This window comes from Rhopalosiphum padi, chromosome 3, assembly GCF_020882245.1.
Source record: "Rhopalosiphum padi isolate XX-2018 chromosome 3, ASM2088224v1, whole genome shotgun sequence".
NCBI classification, from domain to species: Eukaryota; Metazoa; Arthropoda; class Insecta; order Hemiptera; family Aphididae; genus Rhopalosiphum; species Rhopalosiphum padi.
In genome coordinates, this window is record NC_083599.1 from 7,762,267 (window position 1) to 7,788,320 (window position 26,054).

At 26.2% G+C, this 26,054-nt stretch overlaps 1 long non-coding RNA gene across 1 annotated transcript; it reads right to left on the reverse strand.

The window, feature by feature from the left end:
- Positions 1–1,555: 1,555 nt before the first annotated feature.
- On the reverse strand, positions 1,556–25,630 carry LOC132927361 (uncharacterized). The gene is made up of 4 exons (XR_009661709.1): positions 25,280–25,630; positions 25,057–25,121; positions 2,353–2,473; positions 1,556–2,286 (listed from the first exon to the last, which is right to left on the reverse strand). It is a non-coding gene; the product is annotated as an uncharacterized LOC132927361 (long non-coding RNA).
- Between the last annotated feature and the right edge of the window lie 424 nt (positions 25,631–26,054).

Sequence of the window (26,054 nt, forward strand, 5' to 3'; positions counted from 1 at the left end):
AAGCGCTTTATCTAGTATGTTTTGTGCTTTTATATGAAAAATTGTGGGATTTTGCCTATGCTATTAAACAGGGCATCTTATAAAGCATTTATGTATATGAACTTTGATAGTACCTAATCTTAAATGTAAATGTTAAAATAAATTACATATTATTAATTAAATAATGACATATTATTTATATATATATATATATATCATTATTCATCCTAAATTAAATTATATATAATTAATAACATTAAATTACATATTTAACTGATTAATAATGATATATATTATATAGGTATATCATTACAACATTCTTAGCAATGCGTCGAATAAACATTTACATATAAGGTCAACCATGTTACCAAATCGATTTTCAATTATCTATCATAGCAATTGAAAGAGATTTGTCAAAACGTTCTTAACAAAGAAGACATTTTAAATAAATTTGTTAATACTGAGCGGAGGCTTAAGCTTTAAATTGTAATAGTTACCTATGTATAAAAATCCTTTAACGATCATACTATCATAGTTTCACTTATATAAGAAAATTTAACTATAGTATCTAAAATAATACTTAATAATATGTTAATATTTCAATACCACTTTGTATATTATTTGTTTTATAATAATATAATAATAATAAAATATCAATTTACATTTATAATCAATTAATGTAATGTGTTTGGTGGCGTACGTATTTTAGCCGACTAAAACTTCTAAAAATATTATACCTTTGCTCAACTATGACTGAAGACTGGCTATCGTATTTAGCAACATTGAGTATAGAAAGCAACATAGCACAAACAACCAATTTTAATAACATAATAAGTAAATTTGCATTAATGAAAAAGCGCAGAAAATTATTGTAATATTATCTTTACTATACTTACTTTTATTTTTTTATATTCTAATAAAAATATAACTTTATACATGAATTATTTTTATAATATATAATAAAATTGTCGTCATAGGTATTTTTAATAGTATAAAATAGCATTTTACTTAGTTTCCACAATATATTACGTATTTTATAGATTTAATCATTACTAAATTAATTTTTTTTTTAACTTAACTTTTTTTTTCGCAGAGTTTAACGAAGTGTTTTTGGTGTGATAATATTAACAGTTCGATGGTTGATACGTTGAATTGTCGATCGGTGCGTCGAAAATTGTCGTCAGGTTTCTATACATTTTATTATTATCCATTTATTATAAAACCAATATTGTTAAAAGTTAAACACTTTAAATTGTAACTCATGTATAGAAATACTTTCTCTTGGCAGTCAAAGTATGTGTAAATATTAGGTTTATATTAATAGACGGTTGACCTGCCTGCAATTGTTTGACCGACAATGGTCAATAGGTTTTCTATACACTTTTGTGTTCGCAGATGTATCATGCATTCATTGCATTCTATATAATATATTTCATGTACCTACATGCATTCTGTATATTTTGAAAATATTAATAAAAATACCCAAGAATTTAAAAACCAAATTTCATATTTTATTAGACCTATAACAACTTATATTTATAAAATCAGAACACAAATGTTACATTTAAATAAAAAAAAATTAAAAAAATGTATACATAAAAAAATAAGTGATAAATACGATTTACGTAGGAAGATACAGTTATACAGGTAAAAAATCAAATAATTGTTCAGCGGCGTATTTACGGGAGGGGGGTCCGGGGTACTGCTCCCCCAAAAACTCTCAAAAAAAAAAAACTAAAATTCTTACTTATTTGCAGAACCCGATTTATTTAGGCACACGCGGACATATTTTTTTCCCGTTAACAAAATATTATATAAAATATAGTTTAAAATTCGTTACGCAACATATGTTCCTTCAGCATGGTTTTAAGTAATAAGTATAGAAATTATACATTTATAATAATACAATCATATATTTTGTTCAACTTCCACCAAAAACTGCATAAGGATGTTACTATTACAAGATATCATAGTTTATAGTATATTAACTATTATTCATATATTATAGTTTATCATAGATTAATTATGTATAAACTGAGGACCCCCCTCCCAGAAAAATTTGAAAATACGCATCTGTCAATATACTTCATTATATCACCACTGAATGATATATGATCGGTATAACAATCCGTATTTTCCCACGTAAATCTACTAAATAAATTAAACACAAAACCTGGATCTGCTGTACCAAAATCTGGTGGTTGATTATCTTCTTGTTCTATTTCTCCATCATCTGTGTCGGACTCCGATGAAGTTTCATCGTAATAACGATTTTCCCGAGTCGCAGCTGTCACAGTTTGCATAAGACTTAAAAATAAAATATTAAATTAAAACAAAATTGTAAAAATTTAAATTTAAATAAAACAGACTTACTTGTGTGCACCATACATATCCATTAGATCGTTCGTAGTCGGCGTATTCAGAGTTAGTTCCACGCCTCTTCTTACTTTCCATGATGGTGGTAATAAAAAACCGACCATTGAAAATCGCACAGCTAATGTTATCATTTTAAAAATAAAAAATTGTCAAAAAAATAAAATAATATCAATAAACTCGAAACCTTAGTTGGTGACTTTCAGTAAAATTAAAAGATAAAAATCACAAAATATTTTTTAAAGGCGGGTGGATCGACACAAATGTACGTGTTCAACGGTGTAATGTTATTATGTTAAAAACGTACTAAAGTACATGACAAAATACATAGGCATGTCAGCAATATTCCGATTTTTGAAGCGAATCGCGCATCCATCCTCCGCCCATCTATGTTGTAAATATTATGCAATCATATTACAATATTACAATAATGTACAATATAAATAATAATTATATACATAAAAGTAAGTAGTTATCATATTATATTAAATAAGTAGTTACAACTGACTGTTCTGATAATTTTTTTTGTTTTTTGTTTTTTTTGTCTAGTTGAATTTCCTTTATTGTACGCAAAGTGAAATTAAATTAAGTAAATTAAAAACATAAAACTTAAACTTAAATATGTTATATGAATATTATAATAAAGAAAAATTAGTATATTATACATTTTTACAAAAGTTTAAATTTAATTAACGGAACAAATCCAGTTTAGTACCCCCTCGAAATTTTGGTTTTTTTTTTTGGAAACCTATGTATTTTAAGTTTTAACGTTATAAAAATTATGGTGCAAAAAGTTTTTTTCGGAAATCATTAGCTTTAAAGTTATAGCCACGTTAAGTTCACGATTTTTGGTGTTTTACTCATATGCGTGACACTACGTATTTTACGTTTTTACCGCTTTTATATAACGAATTTTTAAATTATTTTTTTGGGGAAACCTTTTTACTTCAATGAGTTTATAACGATGGTGTAAAAATAAATTGTCGGAAATTATTAGTTTTGAAATTATACAATAGTTTAATCTAGTTTAGTGGCCACACGAATTTTTCACCTTTTTTTGAAACCTAGGTAGATCAACGTTTTAAAAATGATGGCGCCAAAGTAAATGGCTAATTTAGCTAATTTAAGTTTTCAGTTTATATTATAACCCATAAACACACAGTATTCAGACAAATAAAAATTATAAGATAAGATAAAATATGAACTGTATGGTTTCGTTTATATCCTTATTATATGGTTTTAAGTGTAAAAAAAAAAACAAAAAAAAATATTCCTCAAACAACCTCAAGTAGATCACAGGGTAAGTTATGTTGTATAATATGGGCAGTTTTGCCTTGTTAGCAGCACTCGTCGCTGCGCTCCTCGGCGCCGTCGCTCCGATCCGCAAATCGAAAATATCACTCGACTTGCTATGCAACACCACCTCAAGACTCAAGTAGATCACAGGGTAAGTTATGTCGTATAGAATGTGCAGTGATTATACGTTAAATTGTTAAATACAAATGTTTAATTACTATATATAAAAAAAATATTATGAATGCAAATTATTTTATACTATTTTATATTTTTATTGTTTATAAAAATTGAAACTTCAAATAAATTCCCAGTAGAATATATTTTTTATTAAATCGCCGGCTTGACAGATATGTATAATTACGAGTGCTACGACAGGTATTATTACGTATTATATTATTATTTAACCTAAATCATATTATATCACCACTATGCGTGCGCAAAACATCGAAAATCGTGTTGACAACCGAAAAAAACTTTTTGCGCCATCATTTTTAAAACATTAAAATACATAGGTTTCAAAAGAAAAATATCGAAATTTCGAGGGGGTGCTAAACTAGATTTATACCAATCAATTAAGTGTTTATCTTAAATTAAGCTAAAAGTTATAAAAGTATTATATAACTAATACTATAATATAATATTATTAATAATTTTTATCTTAAATTATAATATTTAAAGTATTAATATTAGTATCTTAAAAATTACTTAAAATGATTGTATGATGATTGGATGCACAAATAATTTATCATAATATAAATTATTAGTACCATACTACCATATAATAATATATTATTGTGGAACTATTTAGTAATTATCTACTTTAAATTTAAAAATAATCATATAATTTTTTTGTGCCTATTGTGATCTTTGTACCTTTAGAGCTTGAAACAATGTTATAATTTTTCCTTCACTTCCACTTTACAGCCTGATACAAAACATTTATTTGGCATTTTTAATAAGTAAATTTACTTATTAAACTTTTGAAAAAAATATAAATTATTGTTCAATAACTCAATAGTCAATAACAAACGTTTAAATGGACAGTTATAGTTCTTACAATAAATCTAATAAATTTGGAACAATATTGGGAGATGATTTTTATTTTAAATACTGTTTGTTACATGGTATATTATAATATACCGTGGTTTGTTATGACTGGAGTTTGGAAGTCTATATATTTATTTTAAAGAATTGGTGCCTATATATAACATTTTTCTTTATTTCAACTTGCTAGTATGATATAATCATATTTCATATAAATTATGAAATTTAAACACTAATATTAAATATTATTAATTATTATTAAATTTCATATTTTATTATAAAGTCTATATTCAATGCACTAAAATAGTAAATGTGACCGGCCTTCGAGTAATGTGGCGGTATTTATGTTAACTAAATTTGTGTCGTCAAAAATCGTGCCGCTTTTTTCATGAAGTGTTATCACCTTCTCTTCTATACATCGTGGTTCACATCATGAATAGTAGTGGCTGGCCGTCGCCGTACCCCCCGAACTTCACGCACCATGGTTCTCATTCTAATGTTGCGATCTAGAACGGCGGCGGTGAAGAACGAACAATATTGTAGTCTGATAACCACTACAATAAATAACCCGTTTGGATCACGGCGGTCAGCCGCCACCAGGGCCGTATTGCGGTTTGGTGGCGCCCCTGGCAAATCACTGCATTTGCGCCCCCCTCTTCCCAAATTAAAAATTTGCATTAATTTAAAAAAATCATTTGAAATATATAAAATATAAAAAAAAAAAATATATAAATTCTATATATTATATTATTATATATGAAAGTGTTTTTTCCTCATCAATATTTTTTATTATCAAATCAAGTGAAAATTTTCTAATTACTTACGCATTAAATACTCTTTAATATAGCTTAAATTAAGGCAACTGGCGCCGATGCCATTTTGTCCTCAAAAAAACACTCTGCGGGAATAACAATACCGCCTTCTAGAATTAACCAAATTTCATAAAATTTTTTTAATTGCTAGAGAGAAATATTCTACAGCCCGCATCGATTTCTGTTTTTCAATATTTTATTAAATTTTATTAAATACGACAATTTTACGCTTTTTTTACAAATTATTTTATACCGCGATTATTTGAAATCAAATAAAAAATTGGAGGTCGATGTGGCCTGTAGAAAGTCTTATTCTATCATATAAAAAAAGAGATCTAAATCCCACAATTCTACGAGGCTTGAAAGTTATTCCTGTGAAGTCATTTTTGTTTATATAATACATCGTACCATCCTCCCAAAAATAGGTAAGTGGCAGTAGATTATAGAAAATGCATTATAATTGTGGTAGTAACTAAAATATGAAATTTAATTTTCAAGTTCGATAAAATTGTTGACATTTTGGAAAACCGGCACCGAGACTCTTAGTTCGTACGAGTACGATTGCTTAAAAGCTAGAATTATGAATTACCATAATATTGTACTCACGTAAATTTTACGTCTAAGAAACTACGTCGATACTCGGCAGCAATTCAACAGAAAATAAAACCGTTGTAATTCGAGTGTCTTGTTCTTTATATATCTTTGTTATAGTAGACAATAATAATTTGTTGACGGACGACGGTTTTATTTAAAGAAAAAATATTATAATAAGGCGATAGCGATAAGTCGATAATACGACTGGCCCGACGACCGACATCAAAAAACAATAATACTATTTTAAGAATTACGTAGTTCACCGTTTTTTAATAGAAGTTTAAATAAACATTTTGCTAATGCCTAATATCTGAATAACAGGAAACGTACATTTTGGATACCTACAGACCGTACAGTAGTTAATAGTTATGCTATAAATACGTACATACCTTATCTATTTTATGAGAATATGTTTTGCATATCAATATTAAATCATACGTATAAAATATAATACAAATACTCTATCCAGCCTAAGAACGAATCGGGCGGCGGACAAAAATCGGTCGAAACTCGCGCATTAACATAAATAATTCTTGTATAATAAAAATAGATCGAGGGTCTTCTATAATAAGTCATTAAAATAAATATACATTTTTCAAATATTATGTGAAAAATATTACATAAGTAGTATTGAAATTTGCGCCCCTCTTAGAATTCTTTGAATTGCGCCCCTAGCCCATGCCCTCTTGCCCTGCTCTGAATACGGCCCTGGCCGCCACTTTTCGTGATGCGGAATATAGTAAACGACGGGTGACATAATATCTGTATAATGTCCGACTGAAAATGATCAATGGGTATTCTATATATTTTTTTTGTGTTTATGACTGTTAGCAAGCATTCTATATATTTATGAATATAAATTATAATTGTATTAGTTTTTGTCGTTTTTGACTATAATGAGTTTGGGTCGAGGTGGAAACAATGATGTTCGTTTCAAACGCAGAATATTATTTTTGCGTGTTTTTTTAGCATTTTCTGATATTTATATTCGTGATTATACTTAGGTGTTTGAAATATTCGATTATTATTACAGGCGGCGACACATGAAATAAATAGTAATAATAATAATAATAATAAATAATTAGTAATAATACGTGATAAATGATGTCGCCACCGTTCGACATGCACTCGGGCGTACCCACGGTTTAATGTATATTGTATATTTAGTTTTGTTTAATTATTGTTTTGACATCGTGAATTATTATCCTTCTATATATATATATATATATATATATATATATATATATAAAAGAACAGGCCATTTTATTCCCATTTTGTGACGACGCTATTTAAGTTTTTCCAATTCTTTTTTCACAAAGTTGTTTCAAATACCTTCCTGAGTGTCACCATGTGGCCCGATTTTCAAAATTTTGATTTTAAATGGTCGAAACCGGTGAAATAAATTATAATATGTAATTTGTATATCTATTTTCATATAATAATAACAATAGTGGTAATCGGTTAAAAACGACACGGAAAAAAACGACAAAGTTATAAGTTATAATAACTAATAAGTAATATAGTATATAGTACTATTATTATACTATAGGTAACAACAATTACAGGCCGGGCATTTTTATTGTTGGGTATAATATTGGGTTTGAAATGTATTACTTTGGATAACAGTGGTAGGATTATCGATATAAACTGAATACTGAAATATCCATAGATTTTGTGTCAGTTACATTTCGACGTGAATACGTGATATATTTAATTTATTAATTTTTAATTAATAAATATATTAATATATTTAATGATGATATATTTTATATTCGTGATATATTTAATTTTCCATAATTTTTTGTAAAACATGGATGTTATTAAGTCCAACAAAAATGGGAACAAAATTTGTTGGAGAGGATATACATATATAATAAAACATCACGGACGTAAACGTATAACATGGAGATGTACAAAAGAACGTTCTTTGAAATGTCGCGGAACAATGTACACGGACTTAGAGATTGGACATTCTCAAATTGGAAAAGTCCATAGTCAATATAGCTGATAAACACGAGGTAAATAACTTTTTTTAATTATACTAAAATATAGTATATAATATGATTAGAAATACATTTTTTGAATAAAAATCTTAGTCTATAATATAAAAATCTGGAAACTCGCTCTGCTGTACAGTAATTAGTAGGTGTCGGGGCGTCGGGGGCGTCTAATATGTTTGCGCGGAAATTGTTCGAATACGAAAATTGTTTATGCATACATTATTTGCCTGAAAACCATATTAAAAACCATGATTGTGATTTTTAGATAAAAAATACAATTTTGACATTTTTTTCCGCGATTCAACAATAGTAGTCGGCCGATAACGGGAATACGGTATGGCACGGCGCGCGGCCCGGGGAATCGTAAGTTCCTACACGAGAGTAACAGGTAGACAATTACATACGTTAATTCCTACACGAAAAAAAAATGTACGTATGTTAAATCCTACACGACGAAAGACAGGTACATGTGTAAGTTCCTACACGGTAAAAAAAGGTAGGTACACGTGTAGGGGAATTATCGATTCCGCCGAAACTACCTGTTTAAGAAAAAGGTTTGTATCGATTCCGCCGGCTACCGTTTATAATATCTACATATTGATTCCGCCGGCTACTGTTTATCCCTCCCCTTGTATATTTATTTTAAAATATATACTATATAGTATATAATAAGAATTTTTGGGACGTGGTAAGCAAGGATAATAAATAAATAAGAAAAACGTAATTATTCGTATATATGTGGACTGTATTCCAAGATTAACTATTTTGAATAATAATTGAGATTTTGAGAATAAAGAATAATTTTTATAAACGGCACGGAGGACGCGTCGCGCACTTCGTAGTGTGCTTTCCGTGTTGTTCAAGCGACTGACGACGGCTACGTAAATCGATAACGCGTCGATCACGACTTCGTAGATCGTCGCGGCAATACAATTGATAATAAAATATATTTATAGGAAGTCACACACTACTAGGTACGCAACATGCCGCCCGCCTTGAAACATTGATTTCAAAATAATAAAATAAAATATGTGCAAAATTTTTTTTTAAGTTGAATTGATATTAAAGACAGAAATAACTCAATTCTACTTTACGTTTACAAATACATAATCTAAAAAAAAAATAATATTACAATTTTACAATTTTTATGTGAATATATTATAAAATATTAAAATGTGTATAGGTAGTCTAAATTATTGTATAAAATGATAGGTAATAATAATTTTATAAATGTATAATTAAAATATGTATTCTATAATTAATACGTATATGTGAATATATAATAAAATATTAAAATGTATATAGGTAGTCTAAATTATTGTATAAAATGATAGGTAATAATAATTTTATAAATGTATAATTTAAATAAATACATTTATAAATTACAAGTGGTGGGGATAAACAGTAGCTGGCGGAATCAATAAGTAGATATTATAAACGGTAGCCGGCGGAATCAATAGCCGGCGGAATCAATATAAAATCGGCGGAATCGATATGCGCCCACACGTGTAAGTTCCTACACTAGGAATATTATAAGTTATCAATCTAATAACAGTTATAGGTATCATATTATAATACCTTCATACATTTTAATTCTTTATTCTTTATATTATATAATTTATAAGCTATCTATCTAATTTAATTTAATAATTTTAAAAATAATAATAATTGTAATAATTCATAATTGTAAAAAAAAATATAAGTAATAATAAATATTATATAGAATGCATTATTTATTTATTTTTTTTTTTACAATAAATGACGAATTATTATTATATTATTACAATTATTATTTTTAAAATTATTAAATTGATAATATTTATAAAGTAAATTATTAAATATTATAAAGAATAATATATTATATAGAATAAAGGGTTAAAATGTATGACAGTATTATAATATGATATAACTAATATTAGATTGATAACTTATAATATACTTAGTGTAGGAATTTACACGTGTAACTTTTTTTACCGTGTAGGAACTTACACCGTGACTTCCCACGTCGCCGAATCCCAATTCGCCGACACCCCAGTTCGCCGACTCTCAATTCGCCGACATCCCAATTTGTCGACTTATTAAAAAATAAAAGTATATATAAATTTGTCATGTATAAATGGTTATTAATACATTGTCAGTAGATATATTATACAAAAATAAAAGTAGGTTATGCTATATTATTATACATAGAGCTAAGGCATATATTCTTCGAACAGTATTTTTACTTCATCATTGTGTATAATAATCGTACACTAATCCAAATGTTTGTACTTGACGCCATATAGATTTCCCAAAATGAAAAAGGCATCCTTTTATTTCTGTGTAATATCTAAATAAATCTTTTTTGGCAACAATAATTCCTATTTCAAAATCAATTTGAAATGTTTTTAGTTTAAAAGCCAAATCATTTCTCAAGGCAGCTTCTTTAATTATATTGAACATTCTCTTATAAGTATTATTGCTTTTATTCGGTAAAAGAGCATAAAACTAAATATACATAAATATATAAATTTAATATACTATAATGTATAAAAATATGAATATAAAATAGATATATATTATATAATATGTTAATATATATATTAATTTTTGAAATAATAACATACTATAACCCCATTGGCACTATAACACCCATTATAAAACAGTGTAATATGTATATTTGCATAAATAATTGGGGGGCGGATTTTAATGTACCATCCACTGTCGGCAAATCGTAAAAATTGAAACTTTATTAATAATTTGTCGGTGAACCAAGACGTCGGCAAACTAAACTGTCGGCAAAAAGGGAATATTTTAAAAATATTTTAAAACTGGTATATTTGTCGGCAAACTGAGTTGTCGGCGAATTGGGATTCGGCAAAGTGGGTATGAACCACTTACACATGTACCTGTTTTTTACTGTGTAGGAACTTACATATGTACCTTATTTTATCGTGTAGGAACTAACATATGTATCTTGTTTACCTGCTAGGTCTCGTGTAGGAAATTCGTCCCGCGGCCCGAGTGTTTCCAGCTACCTGCATGTCGTCCGTCGGGTGCGCGAAATAACACGACCGCCGTCCGATGCGTATTTGTGAATATTACTATTGTATAAGGTATAATAAACATTTAATTAAGCTAGTCCGAAAAATCTCACCGTTTTTCGTCATCCGTCGTCCGTTTTAAGTCGAGTCGGTGTCGTACTGTCGTAGTGTCGTCTATGGTTTCATATTGCCAATATTATTATTATTATTATTTAAATATCATTTTTTGAATAATGCGCTAATCGTACTATATTATTTTTTATATTATATTATATCATTTATATCCCATCGAGTCATATAATATACTTACATATTATTTGTTTACATAGGCGCAACTAAGTCTAAATTGTTTGTTAAGATGACGTCGCATCCGCATGTGTTGTCTCAGTCTTACACACGTACGATATATGTAAAATTCGTTTACGCAGTCTTAGTATAACTCGCTCAATTTTGATTCTAGAGTAATACTTATTATAAAATTAAAATATGACAATATTTCAGAGGGCAAGACGATGAGATTTTTCCATTATTTTTAATATAACGTTCATTATAACCGTTTAGAATTAGTGAAAATTTCGAAATGTTTAAATAACCTTTAACTTTTTAATTTTCTTAAAAACCTCACCGTCTTGTCCTCCATCACTACTATACACAGCAGAGCGATACTCTCTTTTCCATCCTTTTTAAATTTAAATACGGAAAAAAATGTACGAGCGTTTGAAATTAAATATTTTACGAAACTGCGTTTTCTGGCTAAATTATATAATACAGGTGACAGGCCAGACCACGTTTACCAAATATATTATCCATGTTACGTATTAGGTACCTTACCTACATCTATAAAGCAGCCAGCAGGATATTTTCAAGCAATATAATATTTGAATATTATATGAAAATTAATTTTATATTGTAGTTATATTATAGTTGATTGTATTAAACAAATATTTAAATAATACCAAAAATCAAGATGATGTTATATGTTATATTATACTTCAAATGTGATGTTGAACCGAAAAATGAGAAACAGGATTTGTGGAGTACTAATTGTCTATACAATTCTGAAGGTGGAAATAAAATAAACAGATCTCAATATTCTAAAAATACAAAAGTACACATTTTTTTTTTTAATGATTACATTTTAATAAACTATATTTAAATTTAAATTATTATGTTTTAATTTGAATTCTTCAAAACTGACAGTTTAAAATAGCTATTTTTATCAATCTACTAAATTATTATTTACTTAGATAATTCTTAATTAAATAAAAATGTTGGATTAAATAAATTGGCTAAAATATTTTAATAATAATTATAATAATTTCGAAAAATAACTATATGCTGTGGCTCTATGGGACCTAAATGTTAGTTATCATTAGCAAAAACAAAGTAATGATGAAAACATTTTTAAAATACACATTTTTAAAAAAAACTCTCATATTTGTAAGTTTATTACACTATAGAATCTGTTTTGAATTGATGCAAATTGATATACCGAAGTTAATAATATCAATATTTACTCCTACACAATATCTTTTTCACATAATTGTTTTATATTATTATTATAATATTTTTTTATTTATTTATACAAAGAAAATTTTAATCATTTTACATTCTTGTGTGACAAATTATAAGACTAGTTTTTTCATCATTAATGTCTTAATGTGTGTATAAATCCTTTAGATAACTTCCAAATTCTTAAAAACTATCTATTCGTAATTATATTATCGTTAGCCAAAGGTCATTAATAACGTTACGGTATTTTGATTAAAAACACACAAAGGACCTTAATAATGAGTATGAGTGATGCCACAGGGTTATCTTTATAATAATAAAAAGAATCAGTATGATTCACAGTGGCTTACAAATAATTGTGCCCGTAAACTGGATTGAAAAATAATTATAATTTTAAATGAATTAGTAAATATCTTAAACCTGAATATAACATTGTTTAATGCGTAATCTGTATAAATAATTATCATCATTATAATGATATATGTCTATATTATATATAGAGATTAAAATTGTGTGTAATACCTTTCAAAATTTAAAAGTTAAATATATTATTATTTATTATAATTCTTTTTACAATTTCTAAAATTCTTACGGCCGTATAATTTTAATATATTTCAAGTATTTTTGTTTTTACTGTTGGTAGATAACAGATTTGAATAACAGTATATTATGTAGTGATTTAAATTTTAATAAGTATTAAATTTGTTTTTTTATGAACATTTAAATTATTTTATTATTATTGTTGTTGCTATCGTCGATTTCGGATGTTTACAATAATTATTAATTTATAATATATTTAATCTAATATTATTATTTTATGTTTGTATTATTATCGTTTTAGTTAAGGTTGGTCGTACTAAATTCAAACTACGTGTTTTCGAGCATTATGACAATATTATGGACGTTTAAAATGTTTGTCCTGTACAAGCTATAATACTGTAACTCTTTAGTATGAATGGGTTAATTCAACACCATTGTCGCCGGCGGGCGGCGACCTACCCATCGCCTGACATGATAAATGGTTTTTGGGTTCAGCATTGAGATGATAATATAGTCCGTGTACGTGTTTTATTGTAAAACTGCAATATATTATTGTAGGAGAGAGTTCAATAGCAGTGCTGGAATATTAATCCCTGTATTATATAGTGTTATTCGATGTCCTACAGAGTCGTATTCTATTGTATCCACAGTTATTTTTTTCATTTATAAAATATAAAAGTATACAATTCAATAACTATAGTGAATACTCTGAAGGAGTTCAAAATAAGCCGATTTCGACGTATTCGTATATTATTATTATATTGTATCATTTTTTAATTATTTTTACAAAACATTGACTGAATTGAATAACAACTTGGAATCTCCATATGCTGTACAGAAATATAGAATAGATTTAAAGTGTATACTGTACTTATTCAGTGGAGACCAAAAAATGTACCACTTACCCGTGTAGTAAATAATTTTGGCCTCTTATCTACCACTCGGAGAATAATAGTTTCACAAATCACCATACCCTTTGCGCCGAACTTGATCCGTGGTTTTGAGGTCTAATTACTCTAATTTCTCCCACCAAGTGGACTTGTCATAATCCACCGCGCGCTATCGTAAGGCAGTGGCTACTGTTTACACGAGTCACGACGACGCGACGGCCAACGATGTGAGCCAATCATCCGACGGTGGGAGAAGCGCCGACTACGACGAGCTTTGATCGTCGCTGACTTTCGCTCTATCGGCGCACAGGGTATAACTTTGAAATTTGTTTAGCATTCACCTACCTACATTTCAAGACTATAATTTTTATTATAGCCTATAGAAATTTAACTTTTGTACTTTGTACATGTTAGTGAATAATACTCACACTACCGAGAAAAGAAAAACAATAAAGATAGTTGTTGAAAAAAATATTAAATCAAATATTGTTTATGAAGTGTTTTGCGGAAAACGATATTTTAATTAAATGCATTAAAAACAGATTTTTAGATTAACAATTGTCATTTATAATAATTACCAACTGAACAATTTATTTCTATTATAATTTAACTGTACAATTATTCATTTAATAATGATTAAAAAGGTAAATAAGTGCACCAAGTGAGATGTCGGTACCGCTCAGCAATACATTAGATATCCAGTAGGTCACTTTTATATGTACTCATGCTAAATTTGAATTCAATATATCATTGTAGCAGTGTTCTGAACGTTCACTTAAAAAATTAATTCGTTTACGTTCGTTTTTTTTTTCAAACGAATGCGTTCAAGTTCGTGTTCTTTCAAAAAATGAACGCGTTCATTGGATCATTTATTTAATTTTATGAATTGTTAACCTGCAGTAAATATAAAAACCCATAAACATATACGACTCAACCAAAAATAAAAATACAATTTAGACTTTAGAGCATAATAATTATACAATTTAAAAGTATCTGAATTATATTTTTAATATCTGACATGTTATTTGAGTTACAATCAAATAAATATCATAGGAATTATAATGGGAAAACATTATTATTATAATATATTTATTAAATGATAAATAAATTCAACGTCTTAAAAATCGATCAAATTCATTAAAAATATAAACGTCGTTCACGTTCTATGTGAAAAAAAACGAATGACGTTCACATATCATTCATTATATGAACGTGAACTCGTGAACAGCTTATACCAGTAAGTGATAATAGTGATATGTTTATATGCCATAGCTATTTAATTAATTGATTTTACTTTTAGAATCATAGTAGGATAATACATTTTTTTCCGAAAATATTGCATTTATATTATTATTAATATTTAATAAATATTAATACCACATGATATAAAATTACATGACTTAAAAGTTAATAACATCTATCGGTGATTACCGCGGTAAAACAACAAAACATATATTATACTATATTTTGTTATTATTATTAATATTATCATATAAGATAATATTTTTAAATAAGTAAAAAATGCTATATGTATAGACGTATAGTAAGATTCATAATAATATAAAATACATACAAGTTTAAATTACAACGAATAATGTTTTTAAATTATAACAAAATAATAAAAATACAATTATTTTTTGTTTAAATAAGTAGATTCGTCAAAATTTGAACTTAAAATGTTAAAAAAAAAAATAATCATGTATTTAATTTAAAAAAATTATATACAAACAGGAAAATTTTTATGCATTTTTAACTACAAAATAGATTGTTATTTTCGCAATTATAAAAAATGTTTGTGACAATGGATTTTTGATAATTTACTTAATAAATTAACAACAAATGATAAGCTTTGTGTTAAATTTTCAAGTTTTTTTTACCCAGAAAGTGGCTTTTAATCAACATCATTCATAAAATAAATTGAACAAATTCAGTTTAGTCACAGAAAAAAATATATAAATTAAAATATATGTGGTTTTTATAATATTTTATATTATTATATTCTAAATAAATAATAAATGGTATAAATAATTAAAAATTTAGTCCTGGGAAAAACTGGACCTTTAGTCCTGGAAATAACATGTTTTAGGTAAAAACAAAATTTTTTTTTTCGTTAATTGTACTATAATTTGTACCTACTAGTAACACTAAATTTGGAATTTGTACCTAAATATTTGTTGCAAAAATATCAATTTTTTTCCTCTAATGTATACAATTAATAATAACATAAAATCTTTTTACTAAATATGTCTATTTATATGTTAAATCAAATTAGTTAATTAATTAGTACATATTAAATGATTAAAATAATTGTAACTTTAACAAGAGAAAAATATTTTTAAGTTCTAATACTTGATAATTCAAAATTTTTAATTTACATTTACCTAAGTAATTTAAATTGAAATTGCATTATTATTGTATTGGCTTTGCTAGTTATATTCAGCGTTAGATATGCATATTTTTAAATCTTAACTTACTATAAAGCAGACGGTTAAATTATCAATCTTAAAAAATCATTTATACAAGAACGATAATTCTACCACATAATATAACCTAAGATATAATTTTTGTATTTTTGACGATTTTTGTCAACATTTAAACTTCAAATAATTAAAAATAATAATACCCAAGTATCATTAATATTTGTATATAGTTATAAAAATAACTTGTGTAGTTATGTGGAATATAGAAAAACGTTTTTATTCACATTTATAGTATAACAATTTTAAAGGATGGGCAATTGGGTATCGCTCTGCTGAGTCTGCTGTATAGTAGAGGTATACTAAAAAGATTCCGAACGAAGATGATTTGTCAGTCTAGGATATATTATATTATTACCTATATTTAAATTATATTTTATTTTTATCAGCTACTGATGAAAGTTTCAAGTTTCTACGACTAATACTTTTTGAATAACAACAAATATTTTAAATCGTTTTAGGATATCGTTATTTTATGCGAATATCGTAAAAGATTAAATTTCATACGCTCATAAAATTTTTCTATATTGACGCTGAAGTATTTTTTTACAGCTATTTGAAGAAAAAGTTATGGAGAACCTTGTGTTAAGTTAAAAAACCTTAGGTATAAATCACAAAAATGTTATTAAATTTTAAAGATTTTTTATAGCCAAATTTTTTTATCGGCATTTAAAAAAAAAAAAACTTAGAAAAGTCGAAAATTTCAATTGTCTATAAGTAACTTAAAAAAGGTCAAAATATTTTGAAAATGTATACATGCAAATATTTATTAAGTATACTTTTGAATCCTATGAAATTATTACTTAGGAGTCAAGAATTTAAGAAAAATAATGTTAAATACATTAACATCTCTTAATATTTAGGTGCTGAAATTTGCTAAATTTTATCACTTTAAACTAAAATAAAAAAGTATCATCAAACATAACAATGTCAATAAGAAGAATATTATTTAATGAAAATAATAATACATTTGCAGTCTTAGGTACCTACAATGACTAAAGGACATCACAACAATTTTTTTTTTTTAATTTTAAGTTTATTGGTGTATGATTGTAGTTAACACAATGAAAAACGTTTTTCCCAAGTATATTCATGTACTAAAGTAAATGGTGTGGTTTAAAATTTAATATATTTTGTTGTTGCGTACATATTATAAATTATAATTTAGTAAAATAATTGAGTTCGAGACACGCATTGCATTACCGCGAAAAACAAATTTTAAGTTTTATTTACTATAAAAAAAACTAGAAAGTATATCAAAATTGTAATCATACCAGTTAATCCAGTGATAATAGGTTTTCAGCTTGGAGCATATCCTACAGATATACATGAGCAGATTTTGCATACAAAAATGTCCAAAAGCGTGGAAAAAAGGAAGCATTTTTTTCTATAACATTAAAGTGTCCAACCCAATTTCCTAGTCTTTCAGATCTAATAAAATCTTTAACTATAGATACCATATAAAAATATTGTAAGTACCCATAACTTTACCGTTGGTCTTCGATTTTGTATTTTTTCCAAAATAATAAATACCATTGAACTGTTCATTATGTCTGCTGCACGTTTACAGTATAGTACTTCAGTAGTTTACTATTTCCACGCTTCTGGACATTTTTTGTATGCAAAACCTGCTCATTTATATCTTGAGTATATGCTCAAATTAAAAAATAATATGGATGAACAGGCGTTTAAAAAATTTACCAACAGATTTTTTACAACTAGTCACAGTAGTAAATTTAGTTATGTAACCTAGAGTGATATGGTAATCGAGCAATTCCTAATGAAAACAATGAATAAATGAAAGAAGACGAGTGCGAAGTAGATGATTAATAATAATTAAAATTAACTACATGGATTAGGCCTACTGAGGAACCATGAAAAAAAAACACGCCCCGCTTCTCCCTCAATGGTGGTATGGAAACGAATGCATTCTTATTATCGTTATTATATTATATAAATATTACATATAATATATAATATTATCGTCATTTTGTACGGTAAATGTTAAAATTCGTATACCAAAAGTGCGATTGGATATATATATGTATAACCATCTTGTAGATAATTTTGTCTTCTACAATTTTTGTACGAAAATTTTTTTTGTACAACCAGTATAAAGCGAGATATTAATGCAAGGGCTACTTGTTTTAAGCAAAAAATTCATATTTCATTTAAAGTGTACATTTTGATGGCCTTATAACGCAAAAACTATAACTTGTACGTGAACATGTCCGTCATAAGACCTTTTTTGTAGATAATTACTTCCTCTATAATTTATAACTCAGACTTTTTATAGTACGACTCATAAAGTGCGAGATATTAAAAAAAGGCCAATTTCGTGACCTTTGACGCGTACATGATAGAGATGGCGACTTTTCACACGTTGTTTACAACGATGTCATAATGGTGTGTACCAAAATACAGGTAGGTGGGAATTTTTCCGACCCCTTTTTTCGTCTAATATCACTGGACTGTGCCATTAACACAAAAAAAACACAGGATTTAGATAGGATTACATAAAAAAAAAAAAACTTCTAAAAACAACGGTCGAACGTATACGTGAAACTCGTATAAAAGAAGTTGGGCTATTACTTGTCTACATCCATTCTTAAATTAGGTACTAGTGATTTAAATATTTTTTTTATTTTACATAACTTCATCGGACAAATTCGTATCTACGGAACAAGGTTAATATCTACAGATCATTTTAATTCAGCTTCTTTGGACACACTACTATACAACATTATACGATATACATTATAACTTACTATACCATTATGATTATATTTTACAATGTGGAGAGATACCTACTATTGTCACGCCCGCCAGTGGGTACAATAGAATGATTGTGCAGGACGCTCTAGTGGCTCGTTTACCTAAAATATTGTGTCCCGTGTCATGTAGGCATATTCAGACCTTTATCCTGCCTAAGCTAACCGCCGATTTTCTTTATCTTATTTGTTTTGCTGTTCCTACACTCCTTCTCAATAACGCTTGAAGTCCCAGTGTACCGCAATCGCCACTACTGACAACTTCACGCGCAGCTACAGTACCTAACGGATCTCCAACAACAGAACCTCGTGTCCTTGTCCGTCTCATCCGACTCTGCACTTCGTCATCGCTTACTTAACGGTAATACTTATTACATTAATATATTTTTATTTTGTTTTTAATAAAATCTACAATATTATTACCCTTGATTGTCGTTAACAGTTTAGTCGAACATCAACTATGGCTTTTTGGAAATGTAATCCAGACAAATCTAAAATTCCACATAAAAACGTTCCCGATTGCGTGATATTCCACTTCATTGACGATGGGTAATAAAATTTAATATTAATGTGATGGTGAATTTTAATAATAATAAGTTATTATAGCTAGTTTATCTTAATTTTTGGCCAAATTTTTTTTTCAAATAAATAAGCTTCTTTAATCAATTAATTTTATGCTTTTTTTGTTTTTTATTATGCTTTAAAATCCGATTCCTTATTAATAATAACTATTAAGTAATTACACTAATAAATTAATAATAACTAATAAAAATCTGTATTTTGCGTATGACAATACATTTTTGGTTTCCGTTCCCGCGTTTGACGCGCCGCACGGCGTCGGTCGTCAATACCGGTCCGGACCAGTGTTGCGTCAAAATGTCAACTAGCAAATTTTCGTTTCCCTATAGATTAGGTTCCTAATTAAAATTTTAATTTATAACGGTATAAAGATAATTATAATAATATATATTATATTAACTACTTAAATTTATATATATTTTTTTTAAATAACTTATTTTACATTATTTAATTTTAAAAATAATAACTATAATTTTTTTTTGATTATTTTTTTAATTACTTACTTATTTATTAAGGTTTTAAGTTAAATTAAATAATTAATATCTATAAATTTGCAATTTAATATGATATAATTTGAATATAGAGTTAATGATGAAAATATTTTTAAATATATATAGATAGATTTACAATTCATAACCAATTATCAGCCATTTTTATCAATAAAATGAATCTTTTTAACTAATTATAAATATATTAGTACAATATATTTCTTATTTGGTATTTGATCAAGTATAATTGAATCATTTGAATCTACTCTTATTAACTTAAGTCAATTAGAATTAGGTCAAATTAATTAAACCATTAAGAATAATCAACTATATAATGTAATTGTTACAATTCATGCTTTTATTATAATTTTTTAATAACTATACCTATTGTTGTTGGTGGTTTTGGAAACTAATTCCTATGATAATAGGATGTCCTGATATATATTTTGTACAATTAAATAACATTAGATTTTGATAATTATCTCCATCATTAATGATAATGATATGTAGATTTATAATAATTATTAATGAAACAGAAACTGGATGAACGATTTACCCACCGTTGTCAATTAATATTGAACTTAATAATTATTCAGTTGACTTAACCATCTTTTATTTACATTTAGCAGGAATTTCATCAATTTTAGGAGTATTTAATTTTATTTACAAATTTTAAACATAATACCAAAAAATATTAAATAAAATAAAATACTACTATTTCCATTATCAATATTAATTACAGCTATATAATTAATTTTATCGTTATCAGGGTTAGGTACCTAACCGAATCATTAGCTGGTGCTATTACTATATTATTAACTGATCGAAATTTAAATATATCATTTTTAGACCTGGCAGGGGAGGTGACCCTATCCTTAATACATATTAATTTCAATATTTTGGATACCCATAAGTTTATGTTATATTAATTGTTGTATTATTAGAATTTATTGTTTGAGCGCATCATACAATTACAATTGGGATAAACGTTGATACAAGAACATACACCAACAATAATAGTTGGACTTCCAACAGAAATTAAAATTTTTAGATGATTAGCTAATATGTATGAATCTAAAATTAATTTTTCACCATCAACAATTTGTTCTTAGGTTAAATTTTTTTTGTTTACAATTGAAAGTTTAACAGGTGTGATTCTCGCTAACTCATCTATTGATATAATTCTTCATGTTACTTACTATCTAGTGGGTAGTTCATTTTCACTATGTTTTAACTATAGGAATAGTATTTGCTATTATTGCTAGTTAAATTCACTGATTATCTATTTTTACTGGATTTTCAATAAATATTTTTATTATTCTAATATTTTTTAGAGTAAACATAACTTTTATCCCGCTAGTTTTAACTTTTTACTATAAAATAAAATGTCATCAATCAGATCAATAATTTCTACATTTAAAATTATAATTTTAATTTACAATACTTGAATTAGAATTTTTTTCAATAACTATTTTTAAATTAAATTTAACTCTATTGAATTAATTTATAATTTACCACATTTAAAACATTCATACTCAGCATTACCTTTAATTATTGATTTCTAATAAGGCAGAATTAATATGCAATAAACTTAAAATTAATTTTTAAAGAATAATTTTTTTTTAGAAATTATAAATTGATTAAAACTAAGATTGCAACATAGAAATTCACCACTAATAGAACAATTATTTTTTTTCATGATTATACAATTTTTATTATTATTATAATTATAAAAATTACTTATATAAGACAAATTTCTGAAAATCAAATAATTGAATTTATTTGAACTACCTCCCATTAATCTTATTTTTATTGCTATACATTCACTTCATCTTCTTTGCTTAATAGATGAAATTAAATGTCCAATTTTAACAATTAAAATTTTTAGTTAATATTGAATTTGAGTATTATTTAATAAATTAATTAAATAATACAATTACCGACTAATTGAAGTCTTATTTTCAATAAGTATTAATAAAATTTTTTTTTTACAGTAACTTGACAGTTGACATCAATGAAATTGTTAATTGGCGCTCAACAACTCTCATTTGTGATGGTCAATCCTATGAGATAAATCTAAAAAGAACGAGATACAGTTTGACTCGGGGACTTGAACCCGATAAAATTGTTGGAATAACAATAATAGACGAAAAATTAACGATGATTATGAAATGGAAAAACGCTAAAGATGGCAAGGTGGATTTCATTAGTGCCAAAGAGGTGTATGAAAAGTGGCCAGACTTAGCGTTTGAATACTATCAAGCTCGTCTAACTTATACATCACCTAGTGGCGAAAAAAGATTGATGGGATAAATCTAAGGTAAATCTGGAGCCATATAATTACTTAAGTCTTTAAATTTGAATATATAAATGTTTTATACAAACTTATTTATTAATCTTATTGCCTTGGTCAATCATTATGACATTGTTATAATAAACACATTTATTAAATATCTATTATACAGCTCTATAATTCAGTCAAGTACCTATCAAAGTAATACTTCCATTTTTATGCATGATTATAAACTTTACTTTTAACATTGTTATGTAATCGCGATGCTAATTTAATGTAGCTATACCGATAATGTGCTAAATTGGTTAATGATATTTTTTTATTATAAAGCATAATTAAGATAAACAAAATTACCTTTTCCAATTATGAATCATTTTCATGGGAAAAACTACATAACCAAGTAAACAAATAAACCATTAAAAGGAATCTTTATTTTAAAATTATATTAAAAAAATTAGTTACTCGCCAATAATCAAAAAAATTTAAATATCAAGATTTCAAACAATAATAAATTACTTTTGTATTATATTTTTGATAAATCTTTCCTAAATATGTGAATCATATCTTCTAATATGATGTAACTATAAAATGCACCATAATCTTTTTTCTGTGCATTCTCTGCTAAACAAATCTCTACTTACTCTTGTCACTGCATATGCTTACAAAAAATAAAAATGTGTGCTGGCCAGACAAATATTGAATAATAATACTTAACATGTTTGCTTATTTTACTTACTTTAAAAATTTTATAGAATTTTGTATAAGATTATGAATGTTTGTATATAATTATATATTTTATTATTTTATTCTGTTTCAGATTCTGAAAATGTTGTATTTTTTAGAAAATTAATTAAAGCTGTAAATAATTCATTTAATAATGTAAATAATTTGATAATTTAATGAAATTTAATATTAATTAATAAACTAAAATACATTTGCAAATTTAAATATTTTTAATTATTTAATTGGTTCTCTTGAGCTTAATAGAAAGACATCTTGAAATAATTGTTATTTTAGTCAAAGGCTGATGGTTATATTTCTGCTTTTATGGTGGACAGTAATTGTTTCTAAGAATGCTAAATTGACCGGAACGCGTTAGAATAGAGTTCTGGTTCATAATATTGGTTTTTGCATCAGTTCCGATTAGTTAAATTAAAATTTAAGTATTTTGTACAAGAAATGTATTAAATAAATATTGAAAAAATAAAGAAAATTTACTACTAGGTAAGATGTTCCCAACAGTATTATCAAAGTGATTAAAATTATTTGTTATTCTTTTAATAAAAAAAAAAACTGCATGCAGATAGATTGGACATGTACATGTATTATGACTACTGACTAATTAGGTATAGAACTAGGTGCTTACAAAATATTATTGTGATACATATACAAATCATCTTAAATCTAATAGGTATTATATGAATTAATTTGTTGTTAATTTTTATATTTATAGACAATTTTATTTTATAATTTACAAATTTATAAAATATGATTTTACTATTTATTTCTTATTAAATGTTAATGTCATACCTACTAAATGTAATGCCCCTAGCTTATCATGATATCACAATCACATACTACAATTTCTCATGTGGACTATCTATTTAATTACACCCAACACTAAACAAAGTTTTTTATATAGAGTTATAATTTAAATAAATAAAATAAGTATTTATTAGAAATACAGGGGCGGACTGGGACCCAATCGGCCAACTGTTCTGCAAAAAAAATTGTCCCTAACGTAAAGCATTATCACACCTAGTGTACAAAAAAATTTTTACCTCATGTTTTTTTTTAGTTCCCAAATTATTAACTAAATAAAATATATTTATATTTATGAATATACTGTTATTTAATTTTGATTCTCTTTAAAATGTAATTTATCATATATATATACTGTAAAATTAATTTTTTTTTTTACTAATGTATCCAAAAATAATTTATAATAAGTTTTTTTTTTAATTATTAAATATAATTAAATTGGTATATATAGATTTTATTTTAAATTACTGTTTAATAATATGAATATAAACATTGTTTATATAAATTAAAAAAAAATACTGTCAAACAAACTAACAAATGCTATTATAGCTCATACATAAAATATATCTGTAGTATGATAATTACATACCTAGTAAACAATTTCAATAAGTAACTATTTAATAAACAAATAAATGTTAACATATAATAATTACATGTTCCTCAAACTTATGTTTCTAACGAGTTGTTGACTATTAATTATTTTTTAAATCATAAATTAAGTATGACAAATTATTTTACATGTAGGTACCTACTAATAAAATAACAATTAAGTTAAATAATGTATACACAATATAATAAGAAAACATATAATAAGTAATATATAAATTAAAAAAGTTAACTCACCAAAGAATTTTCTCTTACAGCTACAGTTAAGCAACTTTGGTATTTTGGTTGCGTTACACAATCATCTAAATATTGGGAATACCATAGTAAAAAGTAATTAGATATACACTAATAATATTAAGAGAAAAATGAATTCAGATTTTATTTTAATCTGCAATTTAATATTAAAATATATGATGTAATATAAGTATAGTATACAGTATACTCAATTCTTTATACTTACCAACGAATAAGTTCAAAATAAATTTTGTTTTGACTCATTGGCAATAGCCTGCAAATTTACCAGTTTTTTTAAACGAAGTTTTTCAGCTCTGCCCTTTGGTTTCCTTTCCATAATGTATTATTGTATTATGCAATATTAAGTATTAAATCATAGCTGTATTTAATTCTACACTAAGCAAACAAATTATTTCATACACGAGGACGAGGTTAGGTGCACGACACTACGGCAAACACAGAAATCAGTCAGTAATACAAATTACAATAGATACAATCATACTGTCATAGTATCATGGGCAGAGATGTTAAAATACTGTATTTTATTTTTTTTTTGTATAATACCGTATAGAACCTATAAGATATAAATATAATAATGTACGTAAATTCGATAAGGATAAAACTACGCCGCTATGGATATTTTTAGAATGAGTACACATACGACATCGTAACGGGAAAACATGTTAAGATAATAAATGATAATAGTTTAATATCTTAATCATCGATTATATTTTATATTATCGATATTAATAATTTAATATCGTGTAATAACTAAAAATAACGCCTTAATTTTTTTTTTTTATACTGTCTGTATAAAATTATTTTATACTATGTGTATAATACCTTGTATAATACAAACTCACATCTCTAATCATGGCTCAATATTAATATTGTAATTTGTAATAGATATTTTAGGAATATGTTTACCGGTAACCTCCGGCAGTGGTCGACCGCTGATAGCACAATAATATAATTATAATATATTAAGACTATAATTATAT